The sequence below is a fragment of the Arachis duranensis genome, chromosome 3, assembly GCF_000817695.3.
Source record: "Arachis duranensis cultivar V14167 chromosome 3, aradu.V14167.gnm2.J7QH, whole genome shotgun sequence".
NCBI classification, from domain to species: domain Eukaryota; kingdom Viridiplantae; phylum Streptophyta; class Magnoliopsida; order Fabales; family Fabaceae; genus Arachis; species Arachis duranensis.
In genome coordinates, this window is record NC_029774.3 from 88,454,230 (window position 1) to 88,460,910 (window position 6,681).

Genomic DNA, 6,681 nt, shown 5'->3' on the forward strand with positions numbered 1-6,681 from the left:
TCTTCAAGGTGTTCTTGAGTCTTCTTTGTGTTTTGATCTTAAAATTTTTAATTTTGGTGTGCCTTGGTGTTTTCCCTCCAAAATTTTCGAAAACAAGGAGCATTGGATCTAAAAATTTTAAGTTTTGTGTCTTTTGTATGTTTTTCTCTTTCATAATAAAATTGAAAAATAAAAGATATCTTTTCCCTTAATTTCTCATAATTTTCGAATTCCTTGGGTTGACTTTGTCAAAATTTTTCAAATCATATCCTTTAAAGATTTTTAAAATCATATCTTTTTTCAAAAATATCCTAACCACTTTCTCTCTCCTCAATTTTTTGAAAATCCTCATAAAATATTTTTAAATCTCTTTTTATTTTTATTGTAGTTTTTATTTTATTTTATTTTATTATTTCAAAAATTTCTTTTATAAATATAATAAAATAAATAAAATAAATCCACGTCATCTCCCTTTCTTCATCATGGATCTAAGTGGAAATGAACAGTCTAGAAGGACTCTGGGGTCATATGCTAACCCCACTACTGCTTCATATGGGGGTAGTATCTGTATACCCTACATCGGAGTCAGTAGTTTTGAGTTGAATCCTCAGCTCATTATCATGGTGCAGCAAAGTTGACAGTATTCTGATCTTCCACAAGAGGAACCTACAGAGTTTTTGACACAGTTTTTACAAATTACTGACACAGTACATGATAAGGAAGTAGATCAGGATGTCTACAGATTGTTACTGTTTCCATTTGCTGTAAAAGACCAAGCTAAGAGGTGGTTAAATAACCAACCTAAGGCTAGCATAAGGACATGGAAACAGCTGTCGAAAAAATTCCTGAATCAATATTTCCCTCCAAAATGGATGACACAGCTAAGGCTGAACATCCAAGGCTTTAAACAAGGAGATAATGAATCTCTTTATGATGTCTGGGAGAGATACAGAGAGATGCTAAGAAAATGCCCCTCTGAAATATTTTCAGAGTGGGTGCAGTTAGACATCTTCTATTATGGGCTTATAGAGAAAGCTCAGATGTCTTTGGACCCCTCAGCTGGTGGATCTATACACATGAGAAAGACAATTGAAGAAGCTCAAGAGCTCATTGATATAGTTGTTAGAAATCAACATCTGTACCTAAGTAGTGACCCTTCCATGAAAGAAGAGGCTAAAACAGTAACTGTTAAACTCAGTCTTGCAGAACAAGTTACTGAATTCAATCAGCAATTAGATTTTCTAACAAGACAGCTAGTTGAATTCAAGGAGATACTACAAGACACAAGAATGGCTAATATGAATATGGAAGCACGGTTGAAGCAAACAGAACAGCAGTTATCAAAACAAATAACAGAAGAGTGCCAAGCAGTTCAATTAAGAAGTGGAAAAACATTAAATACCTCACTTTAAGGTAGTAGGAAGCCAATAAATGAACAAACTGCTACCCAAAATCCCTCTGAGGACAGTAAGAGCCCAGAGAGGAATAATTCTGGCATTCAAACGCCAGAAAAGGGTGGAGAACTGGCGTTAAATACCCAACCCATGCTCAGTTCTGGCGTTCAAACGCCACAAACAGGCAAGGAGTTGACATTAAACGCCCATGGGAAGCTCAGTTCTGGCGTTCAAATGCCAGAAACAGGTAAGGAGTTGGCGTCCAACGCCAATCCAGCTTCCAACCTTGGCATTTAAACGCCAGTGAGGGATCAGACACATATAAGTGCTGATAGCAACCCCTCTAAAAAGGCTTCTCCAACCACATCTGTAGGAAATAAACCTACAGCAACTAAGGTTGAGGAATACAAAGCCAAAATGCCTTATCCTCAGAAACTCCGCCAAGCGGAATAGGATAAGCAATTTGCCCGCTTTGCAGACTATCTCAGGATGCTTGAGATAAAGATTAGGTTTGCAGAGGCACTTGAGCAAATACCCTCTTATGCTAAGTTCATGAAAGAGATCTTAAGTAGGATTGGAGAGAAACTGAAAAAGTTTACCTCACTGAAGAATGCAGTGCAGTCATTCTGAAAAGCTTACCAGAGAAGCTTAAAGATCCTGAAAGCTTCATGATACCATGCACATTAGAGGGTACTTGTACCAAGAAAGCTCTATGTGATCTTGGAGCAAGTATCAACCTAATACGTGCATCCACTATCAAAAAGCTTGGTTTGACTGAAGAAGTCAAACCAACTCGGATATGTCTCCAACTTGCTGATGGCTCTATTAAATACCCATCAGGCGTGATTGAAGACATGGTTGTTAAGGTTAGGCCATTTGCCTTTCCCACTGACTTTATGGTGCTGGAAATGAAGGAGCACAAGAGTGCAAATCTCATTCTAGGAAGACCTTTCCTAGCAACTGGACGAACCCTCATTGACGTCCAAAAAGGGAAATTAACCCTGAGAGTCAATGAGTACGAGTTTAAGTTGAATGTTGTCAAAGCTATGCAGCATCCAGACACCCCAAACGACTGCATGAGCATTGATATTATTGACTCTCTGGTGGAAGAGGTCAATATGACTGAGAATCTCAAATCAGAGCTAGAGGATATGTTTAAAGATGTTCAGCCTGATCTGGAGGAACCAGAGAGAATAATAGAACCTCTGAAAATCCTTCAGGAAGAGGAGAAACCTCTTAAACCCGAGCTCAAACCATTACCACCATCCCTGAAATATGTATTTCTGGGAGAAGGTGACACCTTTCCTGTAATCATAAGCTCTACCTTAGAGCCATAGGAAGAGGAAGCACTAATTCAAGTGCTGAGGACACACAAGACAGCTCTTGGGTGGTCCATCAGTGATCTTAAGGGCATTAGCCCAGCCATATGCATGCACAAGATCCTATTGGAGGATGACGTTAAGCCAGTGGTTCAACCACAGAGGCGGCTGAATCCAGCCATGAAGGTGGTAGTGCAGAAAGAGGTCACTAAATTATTAGAGACTAGGATTATTTATCCTATTTTTGATAGCCCCTGGGTAAGCCCTGTCCAAGTCGTCCCTAAGAAGGGTGGCATGATAGTGGTTCATAATGAAAAAAATGAATTGGTTCCTACAAGAAGGCTCAATATAGCTACCAGAAAGGATCATTTTCCTTTACCATTCATAGACCAGATGCTAGAAAGACTAGTAGGTCATGACTGCTACTGCATTCTGGATGGATATTCAGGTTATAACCAAATTGCAGTAGATCCCTAGGATCAAGAGATAACAGCATTCACATGTCCATCTAGAGTATTTGCGTACAGACGGATGCCATTTGGTCTGAGCAGTGCTCCTGCAACCTTTCAAAGGTGCCTGCTCTCTATTTTCTCTGATATGGTGAAAAAATTTCTAGAAGTCTTCATGGATGACTTTTCAGTATTTGGAGACTCATTCAGCTCTTGTCTTGACCATCTAGCACTTGTTCTAAAGAGGTGCCAATAAACTAACCTGGTTTTAAACTGGGAGAAATGTCACTTTATGGTGACTGAAGGAATTGTCCTTGGGCACAAAATTTCGAACAATGGAATAGAGGTGGACCAAGCTAAGGTAGAGGTAATTGAAAAATTACCACCACCTGCCAATGTTAAGGCAATCAGAAGCTTTCTGGGGCATGTAGGATTCTATAGGAGGTTTATAAAAGATTTTTCAAAAATTGCAAAACCTTTGAGTAATCTGCTAGCTACTGACATGCCATTTATCTTTGATAAGGAGTGTCTCCAGGCATTTGAGACTCTGAAAGCTAAGCTGGTCACAGCACCATCATCTCTGCACCAGACTGGACATTACCATTTGAACTAATGTGTGATGCTAGTGACCATGACATTGGTGCAGTGTTGGGACAAAGGCATGACAAGCTTCTGCACGTCATTTATTATGCCAGCCGTGTTTTAAATGACGCACAGAAGAACTACACAGCCACAGAAAAAGAGTTGCTTACAGTGGTTTACGCTATTGACAAGTTCAGATCTTATTTAGTAGTATCAAAAGTGATTGTTTACACTAACCATGCTGCTTTTAAATATCTACTCACGAAGCAGGATTCAAAACCCAGACTCATAAGATGGGTGTTGCCTCTGCAAGAGTTTGATATAGAAATAAAAGACAGAAAAGGGACAGAGAACCAAGTAGCAGATCACCTGTCCCGAATAGAACCAGTAGAAGGGGCGTCCCTCCCTCTTACTGAGATCTCTGAAAACTTTCTGGATGAGCAACTCTTTGCCATCCAGGAAGTACCATGGTTTGCAGACATTGCAAACTACAAGGCTATGAGATTCATACCCAAAGAGTATAGTAGGCAGCAATAAAAGAAATTGATCTCAGATGCAAAGTACTATCTGTGGGATGAACTATATCTCTTCAAGAGATGTGCAGATGGAGTAATCTGTAGATGTGTGCCTAAAGAAGAAGCACAGAAGATCCTCTGGCATTGCCATGGATCACAGTATGGAGGACATTTTGGAAGTGAGTGAATAGCCACAAGAGTCCTCCAATGTGACTTCTACTGGCCTATTTTCTATAAAGACTCCCAAGAGTTTGTACGTAATTGTGACAGTTGCCAAACATCTAGCAATCTGCCTCATGGTTATGCCATGCTTCAACAAGGGATCTTGGAGATTGAGTTGTTTAATGTATGGGGTATTGACTTCATGGGCCTTTCCCACCATCATACTCAAACACTTATATTCTGGTGGTAGTGGATTATGTATCCAAATGGATGGAGGCTATTGCAACACCCACTAATGATACTAAGACAATGATGAAATTCCTCCAGAAACACATCTTCAACAGATTTGGTGTCCACAGAGTACTAATAAGTGATGTGGGCGTTCATTTTTACAATAAACAACTTTACTCTGCTATGGTTCGATATAGAGTTAGCCACAGGGTGGCAACTCCATATCATCCACAGACAAATGGGCAAGCTGAAGTCTCTAATAGAGAACTTAAAAGATTCCTAGAACAGACTGTGATTAAATGTAGAAGGGATTGGGCAAGAAGCTTGGATGATGCTCTGTAGGCATACAAAACAGCATTCAAGACTCCTATAGGGACCACTCAATACCAGCTTGTGTATGAAAAAGCCTGTCACTTACCAGTGGAACTGGAACACAAGGCCTACTAGGCAACCAGATTCCTAAACCTTGATGCCAAGTTAGCTGGAGAAAAACGATTGCTCCAGTTAAATGAGCTAGAGGAATTCAGACTCAATGCTTTCGAAAATGCAAAAATTTACAAAGAGAAAGCAAAAAGATGGCATGATAAGAAGCTATGATCCAGAGTCTTTGAGCCAGGGCAAAAAGTTTTGCTATTTAACTCTAGGCTCAGATTATTCCCTGGAAAGTTAAAATCCCGGTGGAGAAGACCATATGTGATTACAGGTGTGTCACCATATGGATATGTAGAGCTTTAGGATAATGAATCTAATAAAAAATTCATTGTTAATGGACAGAGAGTCAAACATTATCTTGAAAGCAATTTTGAGCAAGAATGCTCAAAACTGAGACTTGATTAAAAGCTCAATAATAGCCCAGCCAAAGACAATAAAGAAGCGCTTGCTGGGAGGCAACCCAGCCATTAACAAAGCTTATTTGTTAATTAAATGATAATTTTACAGGTCCATATAAATTATCTTCAAGGTAAAATAGCAATTGCATGAGTTCACAGAGTTACAGAAGGATTCAGAGGATAAAATAGCAAAAAGAAGCTCACTGGTGCGAAAATGCCAGTAAAAGCTATTTTGGGCGTTAAACGCCCAAAAGAAGCATCTACTGGGCGTTTAACGCCAGTATGGATAGCCATTTGGGCGTTAAACGCTAGATTTGCAGCATCCTGGGCGTTCAGAAAAACGCCCAGTGATAAAAGATTTTCTGGCGTTTAACGCCAGTCAGAAGCTACAGCTGGGCGTTAAACGCCCAAAATTTGCAGCAGTTGGGCGTTTAACGCCAGGATTGTGGGGAGAAGGTAACTTCATTTTCACTTCAAATTTTTTCCATTTTTCATGTTTCAATTGATGATTTCTTGCGTAAACATGTTATAAACTCTCATCTTTCAACTTCAATTGCGAAAAAATTTTAATCCTAAACATATTTCTTAATTTTTCATCAATATATTTTCAAACCTTTTTCAAAACTCACTTATCTTTTTGAATTCTTTTTAAATATTTTTTAAATTCCTCTCAAATCTTTTTAAACTCATCATATCTTCTTTTCAAAATTCAGATTTATCTTTTTCAAATATCTTTCATATCTTTTCAATTCTAAATTACATCTTTTTCCCATCATACTTATCTTTTACAAATCATATCTTCTATCCTATCCTTTTCAAAAATTTTTGAAAACCCACCCCTTCCCTTTAAATCCACATTCGGCCTCCCTCCTCTCCTCCACAATTCGAACTTGGCTCTCCCTTTATCACTCTCCTTTTCTTTCTTTTGCTTGAGGGCAAGCAAACCTCTAAGTTTAGTGTGTTTATCTGTGATCACTAAGCCAATACCCACTAAGATCATGGCTCATAAGGGAAAACAACCTACTCCAAGAGGCAAGAAAGAGAATATTCCAAAACCACTTTGGAATCAAGGAAAGTTCTTAACCAAAGAACATTCAGACCATTACTACAAAATAATAGGTCTAAAGTCAGTGATCCCGAAAGTTAAATTCGTTCTGAAAGAAGACGAATATCCGGAGATCCAAGAGAAAATCCAAAACAGGAGCTAGGAAATCCTAGCT